The sequence below is a fragment of the Spea bombifrons genome, chromosome 1, assembly GCF_027358695.1.
Source record: "Spea bombifrons isolate aSpeBom1 chromosome 1, aSpeBom1.2.pri, whole genome shotgun sequence".
Lineage (NCBI taxonomy): Eukaryota > Metazoa > Chordata > Amphibia > Anura > Pelobatidae > Spea > Spea bombifrons.
Genome location: NC_071087.1, coordinates 59,330,195 through 59,353,987, shown reverse-complemented (window position 1 = coordinate 59,353,987; position 23,793 = coordinate 59,330,195). Strand labels below are relative to the sequence as shown.

At 38.0% G+C, this 23,793-nt stretch overlaps 1 non-coding gene and 1 pseudogene across 1 annotated transcript; one reads left to right on the top strand and one right to left on the bottom strand.

The window, feature by feature from the left end:
• LOC128490312 (phospholipid-transporting ATPase IK-like) overlaps positions 1-23,793 on the top strand; it is a 40,280-nt pseudogene that overhangs the window by 10,590 nt on the left and 5,897 nt on the right.
• On the bottom strand, positions 17,623-17,725 carry LOC128468806 (U6 spliceosomal RNA). Its single transcript, XR_008345902.1, has one exon. It is a non-coding gene; the product is annotated as a U6 spliceosomal RNA (small nuclear RNA).

The following is a 23,793-nucleotide window of genomic DNA, read 5'->3' as shown; positions in this document are numbered from 1 at the left end:
AAACCCTAATGCAGCTCCTGGTGCTGTAACTTGTCCTGCAGATCCCACTGGTCTCCCTGTTCTTTCTGTTCTTTATTGGTCGTTCGTACGGACATTTAACTGATAGAACAGGGAGACCAGTGGGAAATGCTTCTCAAGATATCTGTGTTGATTGTATGAAATTTGTTAATTTGATGTGTTAGAGAGGGAAGTTGATCCTTTGCAAAGAGTGGAATGGCAACTTTAAGTCTCCATTGTCTTCATCAGATGCTGGGTACTTTAAACTTTATTTGGAAATTGTGAGCAATGTTCCTGAATTAGTGTTTGTTTATATATAGAAGAAAGCCTTTACTATTTTACCATTATTTTACAGGCTCATTATCGAAATGATAGCTTGATTAACAATAAGCCTTGCATGGTACTAAAGGGACAGAGGTAAGCTTCTATAGAGGATTTAAGGCTTTGCACTAGAACCATTGAAAATGTTAGTCATTTTTCCAGTATAACATGTTTGCTTTTACATTTTTGAAATCCTTTTTAGTATCCTTTTAAATATTATGTTCTACTATTGTTATAAGATGATGTAGTTAAAATGATGCATACTTTATTTCTGCACGTGTTCAGGGCTGTCTAGATACTAGGACTTCAGGGCTGTCTAGGACTTCCTAGATACAGTCTCCATGAAGCCAGACATTACCCATAACCAGGAAAAACATGTCAAGAAACCCCTTTCCACAGTTTTATACGTACAAGTAGACTCCTGCATACTGTATAATTAAAAATCCAATCTCCCGATGATTATAATTGCTTCAATAATTTATTATTTTATACGTATCAGCATTTCATCAAAAACAATTATTATTGTTGGGAGTTTGGATTTTTAATTTAACGCTTTTATTTTTTGTTCTTTGCTGTTTACGGTGAGAATCCGTGGCATGTACCGTGAAATAGGTGAAGGCTTGCCTGGCGTGGTCCTGGTTGTTTTAGACTTCTGCGTATCCCTACGACTTTCATTTCTCAGCTTACTAACAGCACCTTCGGACCCTGCCATTTACCCACCTGGGAGGACCAACAGCTGGACTAAAGAACATCATGACCCCATTGACAGTGTGGCATTTTTAACTTGTATTTAATACAGCTAATTTGGTACTGAATTATTACAATTTCTTCCCTTAATTCAGCAATACGAACCTCAGCATTTGTTGAAAAGCCTTTACCAATCATGCTTCGTGGTTATATAACACATGTATCCTTGTGTTGGTGTCAGCATATGATATTAAAACGCTATATTTTTATAGAGGGCATAGAAGAAGCAATAGAAGATAGCTATGATTTTTCTTACAGTGGGAGACTTGTTTGATGTGATTTTTGGATGTTCATGTGTAATAGAGGGATTCTGAAAATATCAATTGATATGATGTTTTATATAATAAAAAGTGGAGTAACAAGTAACAGCCACACCTTGCTCTTAAGAGAACAGTCACGTAATTTATTGTCAATTATTCAATTTATTAAATCCTCAGTAGTTTGTTAGAAGTCTGTTAAAGTGTGCGTTTGTAACGAACATACAGATTGTTTATGTAAAATTTCCTAATAAGATTATTTCACTAAACAGTGCAGGTTACGATATTTGAGGTCAGATGTAACCGTTTAACTCCGCATTAACCATTGCCAGTTTGCCCCTTCTTGCATTAGGAACTTCATAAGACATATTTATATCAGTAGAGTGAAACAATTACATCGGTGAAAAAAGCCAGTTCAAGCTATTTGTAGATGTAATTAATTAAATTAAAGTTATCATCATTCATCCTTAATGTTAATAGCTACCTAGTCAATGAATTTAAAGTACACAACTTTCTTTCCTCCTCAGTTTAAAGAACAAGAAGTGGAAAGATATTCAGTTGGGTGAAATAGTATGCTTGCAGAAAGATGACTTTGTGCCAGTAAGTACTGGATATCAGTGATATTCAATTCTTTCATTTACATGGCTGCATATCATTCAGAAGAATATATGAAGAGTCTGGATACAGTTAAATTATTGGTGTAAAGATCTTGAATTTATGACATTTCCATGTAGCAATTTGACCAGGTAAAAGCCTTTAATGTTAATTGAGTCACTGACCTTTACCTTGCATACTTGCATATTCAGGGAGGTGTGGGGTCGTAATAATTAAGTGGATTTTATTATTTCTTTTTTAACAGGCAGACATGGTCCTTTTATCCAGTACAGAGCCAAACAGCTATTGTTATGTGGAAACCACAGGCATTGATGGGTAAAGTTTATTGATAACATGGGTTATGGTTAAGTCTACTGTTTTATAGGGTGGCCACTGAAGCCAATTTTTCAAGGACACATACAGGGTCGTAGGAAGAGTGAGGCGAGAGAGGCACTGTGTATATGTGTGTGTTTGTGGACAGTCGTGTGTAAGGGCAGTGTATGTGTATATGCGTATTAATGGGCAGGTGTGTGTAAGGGCAGTGTATGTGTATATGTGTGTTTATGGGCAGGTCTGTGTAAAGGTGGTGTGTGAGGGCAGTGTATGCATATATATGCGTGTTAATGGGCAAGTGTGTGTAAAGGCAGTGTGTAACAGCAGTGTACATAAAATAACCTCTGTAAAAAAATAGCTGGGGGGGCACAGTTTTCCATTCTTGCCTCGGATGCAAAAGGAGCTAGCTATGGCTCTGGACACATATACTTTACATTTCACATGCTTTTGAGTGGGACACATTTAAAATGCAGTATGTGGGATGTATGAACCCATAGAAAGGACTTGGTTACTGAGTTATACATCTCATGTAAAGCAAAGCAGCACATTACCTCTTTGGGTCCGCAATATGTGAAATATGGTATGTATCTTGAAATAAAAAGATGATGTGTTCATTCAATTGTCTTTGCAAGCTACTCTTTGCAGTTATGTTGTTTTTGTCTGCAATGCTCTTCCTCATCTAAATTATTAACAATCTTCTCATCATTAAACCTTTCAGTGCCAAGCATGTACTGTATGTAATGCATGGCTGGAAAAATGGCCCACATGAGCCAACCATGTATGCAGTTGCACTTTCCCCCTCCCTGCCCCCACGAGAATTGATTAAATCCATTAAAATTGTGCCCTTGCGTGTAGGGAAGGGTTTTCACCACACTTCTAACTTGTTTTTTTATAACTTGCCTTACTGTCTTTCTGGAATCATGTCATGGCATGGCACTCATTACCTGAAGTTCAGTGTCTCCCAGACTGAGCTTCTGGTAATTCATCCATCGTCCACAATTCTTGATATGTCAAGCAATCTTCCGAATTCCTCAATTCACTCAACAGACCAAGTTTGTTGCCTTGGTGGTACACTTGATTCTCTCTCTGTCATTAGATATACTGATAAAGAAGGGGATTAAAGATGTTATAGTCTAATGGGAGATTGAGAGGGATTGTAACAGAGAGGGTATCAATGGCAGATTATCCATTTGGCACATGCCTAGGGGCCCTTGAATTCTGAGGCGGCTCAGCTCACAAATTGATAATCTGCACTGCCAGAAGCTGCGTAGCAGTAGCTATGTTGTACAGGCTGCTATAGCTGGGATGCAGGAGCACACTCCTAAGGCCCCCTGGGGGTCCTAATCTGGCACCAGGGAAGTCAATGCTGAGGATGGTTTGATTGTTGCCAAGTCACTTACAAGTGTCTGTGGAATAGAGAACACAAAGGTGGAAGTGCAGGCGTATTGCTGTTTTCCAAAATGTTCTGGGGCCCTAGGGTCTATTAGTTACCAGGATTTTGTCTCATTGTGACAGCTGTGGGGATGCAGTTTTTAGTTAACAATTATATATTCTTTAAATTTTAACCTAACATATAGATATCTTTAATGTATGACAACTATTCTTAGAAGCACAGTTGCTAGAAAAAAACACCTTTCATAGGTGCAATACAAAATAACAATCCCTAAAACACAAAACAAATCAATAAAACTAGAAAAAAATACTTGGTATTTAAATTTTAAATCTTATTTAATTCCAAAATGTAAAACATTCCAGTCTACAGTTTTCATGTCAAACTATTTTTGAATGTTAATCAATTATTGTTCATATATATGATTTCAAACACAAAATATCTCCATATCAATAAAACAAAAAAAACATGAAATCTTAATTTAAAGATCTATATAAATCAAAACTATGCAGCATAGTAATTTATTATTATGTTAATGTGTCACATGCATTATATAAAACAATACATTGCTTAGCGGATGCTGGACCTGAGAAACTCATATTCCTTATGTGTGCTTTTTGGAGACAAAGATGGCACAGGCAAGGCGTTTGAGGGCACAGGCAAGCTGCTTGGAAGCAAATAACATAGAAAATATGTTTGGGGCATTAATAAGCTGTTTGGTTGCAAAGATGGCACAGGCAAGCTGTTTGGAGACAAGGATGGCACAGGCAACCTGTTCAGTGGCACGGGCAAGCTATTTGGGGGCAAAGATGAGGCACCGGACGAGTTGGATAGGCAAGGGAAGGGCATTCCAGAGGTTGAAGGTAACCCTTGAGAGCCATGCATCGAAGATCGTTGCAGATGAGCAGAGAGACCAAGTAGGAGTACATTTCAAGATTAGTGAGGAGGTGTAAGTGGGGGAACTGCTATGAAGAGCTATGAAACTGAGAGTGAGTAGTTTAACTTGAATCCTGAAGTGTATGGGCAAACAGTGTAGAGGTTGATAGAGGGGAGAGGTTTTAGTAAAGCGAAGGGTAAGAAAGATACGTCTGCATTCATGATGGACTCTAAGGGGGCAAGCTGTATATTGGGAGACCAGCTAAGACAGTGACAGTAGTAAAGTCGGGAGATAAAGAGGGTATGAACAAGTACAAATACTGAGCCTTGGGGTACATTAGCTGGGAGGAGAAGCTGAAAGGAAGAGTTACTAGAAAGGCAGACAGTGAAGGTTTGATCAGAAAGATAGAATGTGAACTAGTATAGAGCAGTATCACAGAAGTCAAGGTTGTGAGGGGTTTGAGGAGAAGAGGTTGGGTAGAAGTCTGACAGATTGCTGGGGTTCAGGGAGGGCATTTTGAAGCTATGGTAGCATGCTTGAGACAGGATGGGAAGGATTCAGTAGAGAGGTAAAGATTGAAGATGTGAGTTAGCCTTGGGACAAGATAGGATGGGTTAGAGGGGATAGCATAAAGGATAACTAGAAATTGTGGTAAATTCAGCGATTCGTACAAAGCCACGGAAAACGAGGCCAGAGCCCCCATGAATCGGGTGAAAATGAAGTAAAAGCTCTGAATTGTCGTCTGAGTTACGTGGGCCCACTTTTACTCCCACTCATTTTCACATCTTCTATCTTATCATCTCTCATCCATCTTCAATTTGCTATCTTTGTCCGGGCTTACTTTTGAATACGTTTTTGCTTCTTTAATCTAATAATTATGTATCAACCCATTTCTTTTGTGTGTTTTGGAACATCCCGCTAGTTACAAAATCCTTTCCTCTGAAACCCATAAGTTGGCCAAGAGTTGTTAATGTGCCCAATCTATATATCCACTTCATGTTAGACTTGAAAAAAAAATCTTTACTACTCCCTCTCCAATGTGTACTGACTTTTTCAAACCCCATAAAACTTAACACTGCTGGATTATTATTATTAGAAAAATGTTGTGAAACTATGTGTTTTGGTACCCTTGCATTGATTATTGGGTTTTTTTTTAACATTACAAAAATCTCACAACATCCACTTTATATTTTATTAGAGAAACTAACCTTAAACTCAGGCAGTCCTTGATGGTTACACACTGTGCCCTACAGACAGAAACAGCATTGTCCGAGTTTGATGGTAAGTAACATTTCTGGCCATGTGTGATTGAGATCGTTACCAGTGTGTATTAGGTTTTATATATCTGATAAATTGCATTGCAGGTTTGGTCACATGCGAGGCACCAAATATTCGGCTGCATCAGTTTGTTGGTAACCTGGAATGGAAAGGCCAAGTTTACCCCCTTACTAATGAAAACATCCTTCTACGAGACTACAGAATCCGTAACACAGAAAAATGCTATGGCCTTGTAATTTATGCAGGTGAGTAGACTAGTTATAAATTATTTATAGATCTATTGGATATATCAGATCAGTAAAGATTTACAATTTTTTGTTCCAATGCTAAATGCTTCTCACAAACTTGAGATTGATATACCCAGACCAACTGTCTTGTAAATTACATTTTCCTACAATATACTACTGGTTCTTTTTAACCCAGGGCCAAGCTGAGGATGACTAAGTGGCTCAAATGACATGTATCCAGCCAGCTGCCGCACACTGTAACTTTCGATTTGCCGCTGCTCATCCTGTATTACTCTAAATTTTCATGAGATGAAGTGCAAAGCAGTGGTGTAACTGTAGGGTGCGACCCCTGTGACCCCTTGTTCCTGTCTCATACAGATTCAAAATAGTTCTAAACTATTTTGAACCGGCACGGGGAGACAGGAGAATTGTCACGTTATGTCACGTGACCCAGGAGTGAAAAAGAGGCTGCTTGCACAGTGTGTGAGCAGTTGGAGAGCAAGCTGCAGGAGCTGTGGCAGGTTGAGCGATGAAAAGTAAGCCGAGGTAGTCGGGAGGTTATGTTTGTACATAAGTTTGTTTGTATTTATGTATGTATGTGAGCATGAATGTGTAATTGTGTGTGTGAGCATCGATGTGTAATTTTGTGTGCATGTATTTGTAAGTGGGGAGAGATGGAGTGTGGGTGAGTAATTATGACAGGCTGTTCGGTTAGGATGGCACTGATAAGCTACTTGGAGGCAAATTCACTCACAAGCGGTTTGGGGCAAAGGTGGTGCTCACAAGTTGTTTAGGTCAAAGTTGGCCCTGTGGGACATGTTGCTTGGTGAAGTTGGGGGGACGCGGCAATTTTCACACCAGGGCCCTGTGGTTTCTAATTACGCCCCTGCTGCAAGAGACCTTTAATTAGTAATTAGGATTGATAAAATACATAAATTACAATCTATAACGACTTTTTTCTGCTTTTTATTCAGAAGAATACAAGAAAACATTAACGTCAGATTTTTTCTTTGATCAAACATATACCTGCATTTAGTGTATTTGCCAGAATATAGGGCGCTTCCCCCCCACACTTTGAGTCTTTAAAGTGGGGGTGCGGCCTATAATCGGGGTTTAGCTCAAGGATGTGCAATTCGTATCGCCCGGGAGGATGCTTTTTTTTTCATTTAGCCCTGCTGCGGACAAGCAGTAGGGTTAGGATCCAGATCCCCCGCAGCGCTGCAGGGGACCTGGATCCTACTGTACGGCAGCCGGTGGACATCTGCGCGATGTGCGTAGACAACCTCCGCTGCCAGCACTTCCGCCGGGGCTTCTATGGTGGAGCACCGGTGTTACATAACCTTCCAGTGCTTCACCATAGAAGCCCCAGCGGAAGCGCCAGCAGCAGAGGTTGTCTAAGCGCATCGTGCAGACAACCACCGGCCCCGCTAGATACAAGGGAGTCTAGGGATGCATTGGTAAGTCTGAGCGGTCAGAGTGGCATATCTAGGGGGCATAAAGCATATCAGGGGGGCAGAGTGGCATATCAGGGTAGCATAGGGGAATATCTATAAGTAAGGTACATTATGAATTAAGGGGGGACCTTAAAATGGCTGTTGGTTTTCCAAATTTCTGTTTGTATGTAACCTATGCGGACTAATTGCATAATAGATACAACATTTTTTAAAATACATGTATTCCTGTTCATTAGATAAAATACTGTTTTACCATTCCACTAATGTGTATTTTTTTTATTAAAAAATCAATTTTTCTTTAAAATAGCATTAAACTTTTAGGGTGCAGCCTATAATTGGGTGTGGCCTATAATCGAGCCAATACGGTATATCATTTTATAATATTGCATATTTATCTTAGCTAACAAATATTTAACCCTATTTTTCAAGCTTATCCCCAACTGGTATACATTTTCATCTACGTATGTTAACTTCTAAATACAAAGGCAGTTTTGCCCTTATGGATGACATCATTTTCATTATTTCTGCTATGTCCTTGTTCAGCCATAATTTCCCTGTTTCTCATTGAACAAATTCACACAAATTATTATTTATTTATTTTTTCAGGACGAGTAGGGCTTCCTTTTTAAACCATATTCATCCATATAATCCACAATTTAGTATGAAAAAATATTAAAAACATGACATTTTTTTTATATTTTATCTCTTATAAATTGTAGTGCAAATGAGAAATAAATCCATACATATAAGGAATTCTTTCCCCATTGAAAGCACAATTCGAAATTGCTGACAGCGGTAAACAAGGAATAGGAAAAAGGCTGAGCTTGATGGACGCAAGACTTTTCTCAACCTAAACATACTGCAAGCTCTGGAAGGTCTTCTCTATCTAGTATTTGGATTCAGGTCTCACTCCTTCTGAGGCAATTTTTAAAAAATTTGGATTTTCCTCAGAATTTTTTTGACTGGGACTATATTTATTGAAGGTTATGTTGGTAGCCCTTGATGTGTTGAAATATGCAAGACTAGCCCTGTATCATCCATTAGGTGCTTTCTGCAAGCTTCTTTTCAGCTAAAGCCTAGCTCGTCTCCCAGTACCTAAACTTGGTCTTGAACAACCTGATGGACATCTCCTTGGAGCCTTTTTAAGAGATGATTGAAGTTTCTGACACCAAAGACGTGTGTTTTTAATGGCAACCATCGTGGTGATGGTGCGTTGGTGTGGGAGTGATTGTTCTAGTGCATATGTAAGTTACAGGGGGTCCAGCTTCACCTGCCCCCTTACACCTCTGACCAGAACATGCGAGCCCTCTCCTGTGCTGGACCTAAGAATATTGACACAACCAAAAAATCTCGAGTAGCTCACAAGGTACCTAACTCTGAATTGGGGATTCATTCAACCTGATCTTCAGCCATATATTGGGCAAAGTCAATACATCAGGGTATATTTAGTATATACCCTGATCTTATGGATGCCTACCTAATAACCTTTTTTGAGTTTAAATTTCCAAATGAGCATACATGTTTGCTACAAGACATGTTCTGATTCCAGGTGACTTTAATGTTAAGTTTTTTTTTGTTCTACTTACCAATTATTTTTAAAAGATGATGACCAAGACTGTATTTAAGTGGTGATATAATATCATGGTGACCATGATGTGACCATCATTTCTTCTCCAGGGTTTGATACCAAAATAATGAAGAATTCTGGCAAAGTGACATTAAAGAAGACCAAACTAGAATTCCTCATCAATAAAATTGTTTTCTGTGTAAGGACTCTTCATTTATTCTTATTGTATTTTGAATTTTTACAGAGAGTTAATCATCATCACTCATTCCATTTCTATTTTGTTATGGTTTACAGACTGCTGTGACGGTGATCATTATGTCATCTGTTATGGGTATTCTGGCTGGAGTCTGGGACCAAAAATATTTAGAGAAGCACAATTATATTCCTGGTCATCCTCAGATATCATCAATTTTCTTTGGGTTCTTATTATTTTGGGGCTATATCGTTTTGACAAGCACCTTGGTACCTTTTGTCCTTTACATCTCGTGAGTGCATGTTTTTGAAAACATTTATATATATTACATCTTTACATGTGTATATATACCGTATATATATACATTCATTTATGTACGTTTCTAAAATATATAAGGTGTGAAGTACTAAATTAAGATATGTTCATGTTGTAGGCTGGAAATTATTCATACTGTCCACAATTATTTCATCAACAATGACATAGGAATGTACTATGCCATGACTGATGTCCCTGCTCATGCAAGAGCTGCTCGTCTTAATGACCTGCTGGGGCAGGTAGAGTATATCTTCACTGACAAAACTGGAACTCTCACTCAGAACGTCATGACCTTCAAGAAATGCTGCATTGCAAAGAAAATATTTGGTAAATTACGTGAATAAAATGTGTGCTTTCTTTACAAGTTTTGATGTAACAGCAGATACATATGCACTGTTATTATTATTCATAATAATAATATTAACCCCTTAAGGACAATAGGGGTTATTACTCGTAGTATATTGTGGGACAATGGCTATTTTAACATTTTTCGGTGTTCCTGTTTAGCTGTGATTTTCTTCTCTCATATTTCGTGCTCCCACACATATTATATATTGTTTTTTTTCAGGACAAACAGGGCTTTCTTTAGATACCATTAATTTTATCATATCATCTAATTTACTATAAAAAAAATGATAAAATATGGGGATTTTTTGTTAAAAAATTACTTTTTCTCACTTTTTAAACAAAAAACTTTTACTCATCTGCAAAAACGAATGAAAAAACCTGCTAAATAGATTCTACTATTTGTCCTGAGTTTAGAAATACCCAATGTTTTTATGTTTTTTTGCTTTTTTCTGCACGTTATGGGGCAATAAGTACAGGTAGCGTTTTGCTATTTCAAAACCTTTTTTTCCAAATCTGGTAATTCTTCCCCCCATGTGCCATTTCGGGTATCTTTGAAGCCGGCCAATGCAATTTACCCCATCAAGTCATATATTTTTAAAAACTAGACACCCCAAGGTATTTCACATGCTGGTAATTTAACCCTTTCCATGCACTAATTTTACCACCAGCCTTTGTGAAACTTTATGGTAGTAAATTTTTTTGTATTTTTTTCACACACGTTGTACTTCAGGTATAAATTTATCGCTCCTGGTATATGTCCCTGTCAAACAACACCCCAATATGTGTTCAGTAACATCTCCTGAGCGCAGCGATACCCCACATGCATGGGTTTGTTGGGTTATTTGGGAGGTAAAAGGCCGCCTTTGTGAGGTGTGTATTTTTTGGCCATTTAGACATCTGATCCTACTGCCCCCATGTCCCATATTTGGGACACCTTTGAACCCGGCCAATTCAATTTATCCCATCCACTCATGCATTTTTTAATACGAGACACCCTATGGGCATTTGTAATGCCAATATTTTAACTCTTTCCATGCTGGAATTTTTATAAAGATAAAGAATTTTAGGACTTGCTTATTAATTTTTTTTTTTTTTTTGGTGACAGTGGGGATTTTTATATGTTACCATATAATTTTAATTTTTTTTAAACATTTTTTAAAAACAAAAATTTTTTTTTTTTTTTTTTTTTTTTTTTTTTTTTACTAATCACTCATTAGTGAGCTGGGCTCCATTGACCTTGCATGGTTGGATGCAGTACCTGCATTCAACCTGCAGGAGGAGCTCGAGAGTTCACAAGAGGGTCTGGATAGACCCTCTATGAACTCATTTCTATTGTTAATGCCATCCTGTGAATGACGGCAACGTCATTCACAGGATGGCACTTGTGGTTGCTCTTCGGAGCAATCACAAGGTGATCGGGGGTCGGGGGGTAGTGTTGCTGACATGCCTCGATATCGAGGCATGTCAGTAACACCATTTATGCTTAGGAAGCGATTCCGATCGCTTCCTAAGCTGTTTTAGCCGGGCGCCGCCGCGATCTTTGATGATCGGTGCGGCGGCGGCCATTTTTCTTCCTTGGGAGGCTTCCGTGGATGCTGCAAAGCCGCCGATCGCGGCGAAAACGCCGCGATCGCGGCGATGCAGCTATTTAACGGCAGCCCGTACATGTACGGGCATTGTCGTTAACCCGTTGCACGGCAACCCCGTACATGTACGGGGATTGTCGTTAAGGGGTTAATAATATTTTTTTTTCTGCTTGGATTATAGAAACAGTTTGGGTCTTTCAAAAATTACTGAGATTTTGGAGTTTACTTCTGTTGACAAGTACTTATTACTCATTTAGTCTCTACCAAGTTCTCTATTTCCTTTTTGTTTATATAAGTAGTAGGTCTCACACCCCAGGTTGGCCTAGGCGTATTTGAGGTTGATCGAGACATATATTACCCATAATGAGCTTTGCTTTTGATGATTATGTTTTAATCTGTTTATGCAGAACATGATGATGCTACGTAAATCAATAATAATAATACATTCATACCATATAGGTGTTGCACAACAGGATTTGCGTTTCCATATATTTTCTATACCAGGGGCCGGTTGTTTAATGCACTGCTGGCCGACATGCATTGTCTTTTTCCTGCTTTGCTGTTTTGAATCCTACAAGAGCTGCTTTATTTCACCACAGCTATATGTATTACCGTCTATTTAACTTGGAGATTATGTTTATTGTTTCATCATGACTCTATTTTAGTATTTACTACATCGTGTGTTGCGTAACTTCATCGGCACATTGTATTTAATTAAGAATATTTATGATTAAGAACTCCCATTCTCTGCCAAAAAACTCTGAAAAGCTACATTTTTCATGGAGTGAATTAAAACGTATTTAGGTTTTGTTATTGTTTTTTTAGGCACAACATCAGATACAGAGGGAAACCATAAGGTATGGTACAAGTAGCTGAATACACTTCAGCATAAAACTGTTTGCAAAGCACTATCCAGAACAAGCATTAAATCCAAAACTCCCACAACAACATACTTGCTATTTGCCAACAAATATCCCAAGATATGACCAACAACTTCAAATGTCATACTCTGTGAAGCTGACCCCTTATGCTGCCATTTTCTATGTGTCTGTATTTCTACTTTGTTAAAAGTTAAAACGGTATCTGTTTCTAACTGGAAGCAGAGAGGCAGCTGGCAACTTTCAGCCCAGGGGGCAAGCCTAGCCAATTGGCATGGTAATTGAGTGCTAAAAAGAACATTTGAAATACAACGCACAATGAACAATATGTCATCCTGGTAACATACATTAACTCTCTAGAACCGCATAGAAGGAGGACAAAAATGTATGTGTAAATGCTGAATATATTTCGTGGCTCCCTTTGGTAGATGAAAATGGCCTAAAATCTCATACATACCTTCTTACCCTAAACAAATAGGAGCAGGAGAAAATAATGTAACAGAGTGGAGCTTTTAAACCTATAATTTGAAAGGTAAATACAGATACTAGCAACTTGGCATGAAATGACACACTTGCAATAGGCCATAAGAAACCGCTGGTGCGTGTATTTTAGTACTTTGTGTTTATGATAACCCTGGAGAAATTATAGTTACATCAAATCTATACATTCTTCACTTTTGTAACAGGCGGTGAGTTTTGCTTGGAATAAATATGCAGATACGAAATTCCGATTCTATGATCAGTCTCTAGTAGATGAAGTGTGTAAAGATGAAGATCCTGTTATACGGGAATTCTTCAGGCTCATAGCCATTTGCCATACTGTTATGGTGGATGAGAAGGAAGGTAAGTAGTTATTTTAGAAGTTAGATAACATCTACATTTTCTTCCATCATAATGTGCTCTCATGTCTGATGTCAATGTTGTGATCTTATTGATTAATATTGCGCATTTCATATATTTTAATGTTTATTTTTAGGAAACATGACTTATATGGCTGCTTCCCCTGACGAGGAGGCCCTTGTAACGGCTGCTAGGAATTTTGGATATGTATTCCTCTCACGCAGTCAAAATACAATTACGATCAGTGAACTAGGAATAATAAGAACTTATGATATTTTAGCAGTCATGGACTTTAACAGTGTGCGCAAGAGGATGTCCATTTTAGGTAGGTGCATACTGGATCAAAGGAGTAGTAAATAGAGAGAGCTGTTATATATAGTTATTTAATTTTATTTACCAATAGTTAGAAAACAATAGAGGTGAATGAGTACAGATCCATAAAATGCTAAAGCATTTGAAGTGATTGTTAAAATACATTGATAATAGTTCATTTGGTGCTAATGATATTAATTTGCCAGTTGCACATTTTTTTATTTTTTTTTAACAGTCCGTGATCAAGAAGGCAGGATAAAACTATATACTAAGGGTGCAGACAATGTTGTTCTACAGCGATTGCATACCAATTGTTCATCTGATAGCCTTGTGGATGCCCTGAATGTAAGTAGTAATTTACTAATCCCAGGTAAAGTAGTGTGGACCCTTTACTACTGGAATCATTACACTTGTGCCCCTAAATACCAGAGAAATAGGGCACAAACAAGAATGTAATCAGACTGACACGTGTTTTGCAATTGGTTATGCATTATATACATTTTATAGTTCATATTCATAGGTTCCCCAGAGCTTTCTTTTACAACTTCCATGAAATGGCCGTTAGGGGGCCAGAACCGACATTTTCTTTTTCACAGAAAATGCCTGCAGAACTTTTAGTTAATTTGACTGTTGTGTCAAATAAGTCAGGAACTCTAGCCTTACTAAACTGTGGAGAAGTGGTAAATTTGCAGCACAACCAATAAAAACCTGTGTATTGTATCACTTAATCTTGCATGGTTTTATATAATATATTACGTAAGAACTATTTCACATTCCGCCTTTAGATTTTTTCAGAAGATACATTGAGAACACTATGCCTGGCTTACAAGGAGGTAGAAGAGCCTGTCTATGAACAGTGGAAGTTAAAGCACCAAGAAGCTTCTATCACACTGCAAGATAGGGAGGCATGTCTGGGAGAAGTGTACAATATTATGGAAAATAACCTGGAGGTAACATCAGCTATTGTTTTGTGTTGTGGGTGTCCTTTTCCTACTCTGGGTACTTTATTGGAGCAGATCCCCAGATTATGGCATTATATCCTGCACTGCACCGTATGTAGTGCAGAAAATATATGAGAGCTCTACAAAGATTACATAAATAAATTGGATTCAAGGCAGATTTCCCAACCAGCCCATGAGAGATTTGAAGCATACAAGGGAAGCCCATTATTAAAAAAAATAATAATCCATTTGCTGTTCTTTATATTCTTCATTTGCATGGTTTCCTGCCATGTTTTACACAAAATTGCAGACTATATAGTAGACTTGTGCATTTGTATTTATACAAATTGCAAATTTACAGAATCTTGGTAAATTCAGCAAACCAAAAGAAAAAAAAGCAAAGAGCTCAGAATTTTTTAACAAAATTTGTGGGTTCACATTAACTCGCACACTTTCATTCACTCTCTCTGAATGTTTGCCCACCTTCTCTTCCGACGACATCCGCATCTTCTTCTCTTTAATCTGCTATTTTGTATCTCCATCCGTATCTCCACGGACATAACCCGACAGGAGGATCGCCATATCACCCACAGTTCACGTTAGGGCAAAAAGACGCAACTTTCATTGACGTCCTCTCCCCCATTTGGAGGATCGGGGAGGAGATGTCACCGGAAGTGCCACCATTTTGGAGGAATTTCCTTCTGGGTTATGTCCGCAAACATGTGCATGAAGATAGAAGATAAAAGATAGAAGATAAAGATCAAGAAAAAGCGGCAGAAGCAGAAGTGGTCGCCAGAGGAGGTAGGGAAACATTTAGAGAGTGTGTGAGAGAGAGAGAGAGAGAGAGATAGAACAAGAATGAGAGTGTGAACTTTGTAGGAATTTGCCATACCTTTAATGGAAAGAGATATAATTTAATAGCAGTTGTTTAAGTGTTGGGCTTTGTGAATAGGCTTACTGGTTTATCACTGCAGCATGGCTATTCTTATGGATCATATAAAATGTCCTTAAATAATTTAGACTTGTGCTTTCGGATTCGTACAAATTGCACATTTAACTAAATCTATGGATTTCGTCAATTCGTATGAGTCTCCAAAAAAATAGACTGGATGCCCACAATATGGATGAAAACAAAGCAAAAAAGCTAAGGACTTTTCTCAAATGAGGGAGCTTCCAGTGACATCCTCTTCCCTGATGAGAGGGTCGGGTAGAGAACCTCACTGGGAGCTCTGCCATTTTGCCCTAAGAAACTGTAAACTTCTGCCAAAATGGAGGTGCTTCTGGTGACATCCTCTCCCCGTATTGGATGTTCGAAGGGACAGGACGTCACCAGAAGCTCCGCCATTTTTGCGGAAGTTCCCCAAGAGTTTATGTCCACGGATGAGGCAGATGAAGAGAGAAAAAGAGAAGATAAAAGAGAGGAAAACAAGAAGATGCAAGACATTGAAGCGGGGCTGCGAGACACATAAGTGGTCGGCAGAGAAGGCAGGAAGACAGACAGCATAAGAGAGAGAGTGAAGGAAAATGAGAGTGTGAAAGTAAATATGGTCATTGGACAAATTCCTGAAATTAAAATGGCCCCTAATTTTCATTCGAAACTAACAGGCAGCCAACGGAATTCATTGTACAAAAATGAATGGGCCAAAAACAAACTGAAAAATGTGTCCGCATTATTTTTGACACATTTGCAAATGTCTAATATCCAGATAACTCTGGATTTTACTATTTATATGGTTGGTACCATTAATTTGAATTAACCTTTGTTCTGCAGCTACTGGGTGCTACAGGCATAGAAGACAAGCTACAAGAGGGCGTACCAGAGACAATTAAGTGTCTGAGAGAGGGCAATATGAAGGTTTGGATGCTGACTGGTGATAAGCAGGGTAAAGTTAAATTTTTTGACTAAAAATGCTGTAGACGGCTGTACTCGGTCTCTTTTGTCCTTTCTTTTTCTATATCTCTCTTTTAATCTCTCTAGGCCTGTGAGCATTTCATCAATGAAAAAAAACCTGCTTCTTCTATATTTCTTTGTCAAAATATACAATTTGATATATTAGTTCAAACTAAAAACTAAACTATAGTAAATGCAGTATAAAGTTTTTTTAAAAAAAAACTCTAATGTCTGAACTACATAGGCAGTAAAATAAGTTAAAAATGGCTTAAATACACAGTACTGTTCTGATTGTCCATTTTGAAGTTGGGGGATTCAAATTTCCAACCGTTTTGCTTAATAGCTGCAGATCTTTACATGGAGGTGTTTGAGGACTCAATAATGTAGGCGGCAAACAAACCTTTTTATCTTTTTTAGCCTACTTTTTCAAATGTGAATTTATCTACGCCCAAATTAAGTATTTACATTACCATCCCGTCTTAATCCATATCCCTCCCCTGAAAATAAAAACTTCTTGGTATGTATTTTCAAATGTATCTTTATTTTATCTAATAGCTACGTGCATGATACAGATGAATTGTAACCTAAAACACTGATCATAATTTCCTACAGAAACAGCTGTGAATATAGGATATTCCTGTAACCTCTTCAGCAATGATATGGAGATAATGGATGAAAGTGAGATACGGTATAGAGATTTTGTTCCATTTATCTTTCATGTTAGTGCTAGATATTTGAATATATTAGCAATATAACATTATTAAAATAGCATGTATATAAATGACGACTAATCCCAGAAAACTAAAAATATTGTGGTATAGGCGAGGTAACTGTAAGCCTATTACTTCTTCCTTATCTGTCTTGCCATTATGTTACATGCATTCTTTATATAGAACCCATAGCACTTTTACAATAGGGGGATTGACAATTAAAAATAACATTATAATTGGCAAGACATGAACACCTGTTATCAAGGATCATGTACAGAAGTTAAAGAAGGTAATGATCCAGTCGGTGTACAATCTATTAAATTGTTTGAGGAATAGTGACAAAAGGGAATTGACCGTTTGGGCAAAAGTTGGTTTGAATGTGCCAAGGGTCATGTAGAGAAGTCAGTGGTGTGGAGGTCACAAAAGTCAGGAGAACAGATGGTTTATTTCTGGAATGCAGGTATATATACTAGGAAAATACATGTTTAATTTCTCTTACTGCGTTAACCACTACCACTTCTGTTGGGAAGCTGTCCCACTTACACATCCACCCACTCAGTAAGGTTAAAACAATGCTTCATGATTTTCCATGTCATCCTTGCACAGTTATCAATGCTATTCTTCTCTGTGTCATTCCAATTTCAGCCCCCCCCCCAAAAGCCCAGAAAAACTGATTTGCAGTAAACTGTGATTTACTTGTGTTGGTGCACAAAACAAAGTACCCCCCCCCCAAAAAAAATATAGAACCCCATCAGAACCCTTTTTAGCTATATTTTGCTGTCCCAGACTGACCAATCTAAACACACACTAACTATGTTTATCTGTCAGACCCAGCTAAGCCAGGCTCTGGAAACATTTTGCTCAGGGGTTGTCTTCAGAGCCTCTCCAAGCCCTGGGAGCACAGGGAAACTTCTCAAACTCTCCCTTCCACAGTCTCTCTAATTTTGCCCCTTGCATCTGTGTCTGATGTAGGCTTCATCAGTACTGCGCATGTGTTTTAGGCAGATGTGAAAAAAATGCTTTCAAAAATAGATATGTTAATAATGCATAATAATAATTATAATATAATAATGTTTGGTGTGACCTCCCTTTGCCTTCAAAACATCTTTAATTATTCTAGGTACATGTTTTCTGTAGACCTATATAGTTAGGTGTGATTAAACAATTATACCAAACAGGTACTATGATCAGCAATTTAGTATGTAGGTTGAAACGCAATCATTGCCTTGAACAGAAACAGCTCTGTAGGAGGAATAAAACTGGGTGAGGAACAGCCAAACTCACTACCAAAGTTAGGTTGCTGAAGACAGTTTAACCTCAAAAGTCACACACCATGGCAAGACTGACCACAGCAACAAGACACAATATAGTTATACTGCGTTAACAAGGTCTCTCCCAGGCATACATTTCAAGGCATACATGGGTTTCCAGTTGTTCTCTTTTGTTCCTATGTGAAGTTCAGGTATAGATCAAATAAACAACACATGTAAACAGCACTTGCATGTATAGCTCAATTGAATAAGACATACAAACCCTATATTTGCAGGTATACATAAATAATGTATGGAAACATAGCATAGCAGGTATAGATCAGCACATTAATGTAATAAATGTATTTCTCTTTGTATGTCTTTCCTCCAGTGATAACAAAATCAGTAAGTGGGAGATCCACGGTAAAGTCTTGCCTAAAGCAGAGCTAAAATAGAATACAATGAAGATTAGAGATGGAGAAAGCAATTTACTATGAACTTGCTTCCACACTTATGAATGCAGCACTCAAATATGCACTAGCTACATTTATCAATAAGAAGTGCCCATTGCATTAGTATTTCTGCTATAGAAAGATAAAAATCACTTATTGTTTTGTGTAAGGTCTCATATGGACAACTTGCTGGAGATTGGAGAAGATGGCCAGATGAGGTGGAGAGGAATAGATTTTCTGAACACTGGAAGTTCTTGGGACAAAAAAGCACTCCTCCTTACTGGAGACCACTTGGTAAATAAAATAATAAGCAGAGTTTAATATAAAGGTCAGCTGTGAAAATGTTAAGAATTTATCAAAGCTGGAAAGACAACAGATAAAGTACGTTATACGTTATACTATATAGTTTAACATCTAGATATGTTACTAGACATAAAATTATTTTGCAGAATTACATTCATCCCTTATTGCTACCTATCCTCTAAATTTATGTTTAAACTAGACTTGTACATTCATATTTGGCCGAACATGAAAACAAACTCGAAGGGTGCTTTTTCGTTGTTCAACCCGAATACCAAAGAAACTAACATGGCGGGGGCGGCAAAACGTAGACAAAGACACGCAACGCAAAGAATCTTCGTATTCGTCTTCATCTTCGTTTACTAATCTCCCTGGTCCCTTCTCCATCTAGCCTACCTTATCTACGCAGTACCGTGGGGGTTAACGGGAGCAGAAATCCATAGGTTCGCCAGGAGTTAAAGGGCCGTGCAAACGACTCTATTGGTCGGCTGCAGGAGCCTCCTCTGACATCTACCAATTGTACTTTGTTAAATAGCCTTTATGTATTTAAATCTACTCTCTCCCTTCTCTATCCAAACTATACATATTAAGATCCTTTAGACTTTCCTACTTATTTTTATCCTGTAATCCATTCAACATTTTGTAGCCCTCCTCTGAACCTTACCCAGAATCTCAATATCCTTTTGGAAATAGGATCTCCAATACTGTACACAATACTCTAAGAGGAGTTTGACCAGACATCTGTTATGTGCCATAACCACTTCCTCTTTCTTCTACCAATGCCTCAGCAATACAAATTGGCAGCCTGTTTGCTTTTTACAATGCTTTATTGCCTTGTCTGCTTACCTTTTAATTAGTTGATGTCACTGACAGGGCAGTACCCTCAATGCTATATTTTGTCATTGGCTGTTTAAGTTCCAAGTGCATTTTACATTTATCAGCATTATACTACAGCTGCCACGCCTTTCATCATTCTTCTAATTTGCTTAATGCATTGGCCATATGGCTTATTTCAGGAGGAATGTCTGCCCTGTTGCAGACCTTTCTATAATCTTCAAAAATACATAATCATGGGAAATGGGAGAATAATTTGCATGATGTGCTCCAGTTTTGCCAATGTACCTACGTAAATTAAAAGAAGACTTTAAGAAGTCCTGGCATGGTACTTTGTTTTATAACACAAACTTGTGATGGCTCCTTCATGAGTCAACTTGGGGACTCCAACTGTAGCACAGCAAAAAAGGTTGTTTTTAACATTTTCTTACTCAGAGTATCATAGTTTTTTGCTACATCCATTTTCCCAGTACCTGTAATCACTGATTACAACAACATAAATGTCTCTTTTACAGAGTAAACTGTTGGATTCTTGTGATGAGGAGCCTACAGTCACCTTGTGGAAGAAGCTGTGGTTGGCTCTAAAAAGGAAAGATATAAATGCAAATCGGAACCTTAAAGGGAGGGCCCTGGTGGAATTGGCAAGCCGGTGCCAATCTGTCATCTGTTGTAGAGTAACACCCAAACAGAAAGCTGGTATCGTTCAGCTGGTGAAACGTAATCTGAACGTCACCACTCTTAGCATAGGAGATGGTGGAAATGATGTTAACATGATTAAAAGTAAGAAACCACAAAAAATGTCTCTATATATACCGGTACTTATTGTTAGGTAGAATGGAAGAAGTGCTGTATAAATCTAAAGAGGGTGAAGATCAGTATATTTGAATCACATCTCTGTGGTTGGTGTTACACTGCGGGGGGTTGGAGGTAAAGTGCAAATGTATACATGGTTGGACTGGGTATGAATTGGTATGATATGGTATCACCAGGCCTGAATGTGCATGATGGTTTGCAGGAAGGAAACACATATCACCAGGAGTAGGTATTGGGCGGCTTTCCGGTGGATAGGTTACTAAGTACCCATACACACAGGCAACCTAATGCAGGTTTTCATGCAACCTAATGTCCCTATAGAGGTGTACTGTAAGACTTGCTAATGTTTAAGGTAAGTGTCTTTAAACTGGCCACAAAAAGGCATAGCAAAAATATAGGTGCCCATGGAGCATTTAATTAATGCCAACCCCAAAGGCTACTTTAGCCTACATTATCATTTAAACTACTTTTAAGTACATTCCCAGAGGTTTCTTTAGACTGCATCTAAAAGTTCAAGGCAGCCCTGATGTCAAGGACAGGGGAGAAATTGTACTCATAAGTGGTATAATTTTAAAGATTTTTCACCATCACCTGAAGGTGTTTATAGTTAAAATTAAACACATAATTACCGTGGTGTTTACAGTAACAAACACTGTATGCTACATCTATACAACAACTGGGTCATGTTCCCTTTCTATAAATGTATTTTGCACAGACCGGATTAGAACATTCAGTGACATATCCTGGCCAAGACGTATGGTGGCAGGTGCAGGGGCCAGCAGCACACCTGTTGTAAAATCGGGGGGCAGATTTCAAGTTATCAGGTTCCCTGGTATGCTGCTGCTTAATGGGCCAATTACAGGGGAGATATCTGATTCAGCACCTGAAGTGAAGATGACAGCCACAGCGGAGACTTCTGGAATCACTGCCCTGGGTCAGGCCTAGGGTAGCATCAAAGAGAAAAACACAGCTGAGAACATCATCTTCTTTTGTTCACATTCTAAGTTCATTTTTTACTTAATCTACAATAATGAAAGGTCTTTTGAATCAGTCAGTTTGACATTAAATGTTCTTTGTTTCAGCTGCTCACATCGGGGTGGGAATCTATGGAAATGAGGGTCCACAGGCTGCTCTTGCCAGTGACTATTCCTTGGCCCAGTTCTCCTTTCTTCGGCGATTGCTCTTTGTGCATGGACGTTTGTCCTATTTTCGCCTGACAAAGTATTTAAGTTATTACATCTACAAGACATTTGCCAGCCTGATGTCCAATTTCTGGTTTGCGTTCTACAATGGATTTACTGCTCTGGTGGGTTTGATAGGAGTCCTATAGAACAATGAAATTCAAAATTATCTATTTATTTACTAGCTATTGAAGAAGATGCACATGACCCAACTGGACAAGTGTATCTGACTCTATTGAATGGGAATGGCAAACTTTTTATGTAGCTGGGCATAATTCACTAAACAGACACTAATTACTATTTTCAGGCTTAGCACAATATTAATGCAATTTCATTCTTCCAGCCAACATGTGATATCTGGTTCCTGGTTTTCAACTCCATCTTCTTTACTTTGGCTGGAGCACTTTATATTGGATTAATGGATAAGGTATGTTCAAACTAAGAGTTCACTGAGAACCTGAGGGGAATGCCTTATTAGCCTCTTCTGATCATCTATGTTAACGTATGGAGGGAATGATATCTTCAGGTTACTTGATGTATTCAGGAAGGAAAATATAAATACAATTATATTCTTATACTTTGAAAATTAACTGGCCTGGGAATATAATAGAAGTTACACTTTTATTCAATTTAGCTTGGTTGTTTTGTATATCTGTGTATAGGATGTGGACATCAAGACTAGCCTTCTGCACCCAGAATTATACATTGAAGGTCAAAGAGACCGACGCCGTGGCAAGAGAATCCTGCTTTACGCCATCTATGGAATATATACCTCCTTGGTTATGCTCTTCATTCCCTATGGAGCCTTCATTGACTCTGCTGGCCCTAAGGGCATATTTGATTATCAGGTTTTTGTCTCTACTGTGAACACTATTGGAATATTTGCTGTTTTGGCTGAGGTAATGTTCTTGCGAACAAAAGTAGAATATTTATCTTGTATATTTGGTTTGATCCAAGAATATTTTTCTACTGCGTTTAGTGTTTCTTTGGTATATATCTGCAAAGAATTAGTAGGAGACGTGTGCTTTTGTTCCCTCACTTAACAATGCATTGTAGAGGCCAAATCTTGCACGTTTCAGTTATGAAAGAGCAGAGCTAACTCTGTATCTATTAACATAGTTCAATTAGTGAAGTGACTTTTAAGAACACTTAAACTTAAACTATAAATTATAGATGCCCAATGGAAGATCTTCATGCTGATGAAGCTCAATGTGAATGGTCCTTTTTAATGCATCAGGAAGATAAAATGTTCAACTCTCCTGCAAACTGTTTTAGTAAATAAAACCCTTTATACTAAAGGTGACATTTAAAGTCTAGGGGTATGGAAGGGCCAGTTGTAGCCATATGTTTGGTCTATTATTACATAAGATACACATTGCGGAGAAGGGACTAATGGTAATGGGTACTTCACAATGTACAGAGTAATGGGTATATGTGTCTGGTTATGGGAATCAAGAGAATTGTACCCATTGGCTCTCTTCTGGTTAATTGGAGGTCATGCAAACCACATAATTTGTATTTATATATATATATATATATTTTTTTTTTTTTTTCTGTAGGATGATGGGAATAAGCCTTAAGGAGTCCATGAAGGCATAATAGATCACACATTCATCATGCAAGAGCATGATAAGAGTATCTAACCTTATGAGGAAGGAATGCTTTACCTAATAAAAAGTCATAGAGAAAACTTTTGCAAATTATGCATTTCTGTTTATTTAAGTCTATTATAATATCATTAACAGGGATTAGTAGGACAATGCAACCCCGTCTAGTGCATTTTGCATTTTAGCTAGCACTTAGTTATGGCATGTTAATACTTGTTTTACTTGTTGCAGTTAAATTAAGCTTGTCAGTATTTGATATTATTCAAATTTTTTATGGAACAATTAGGCAAATTCTACATA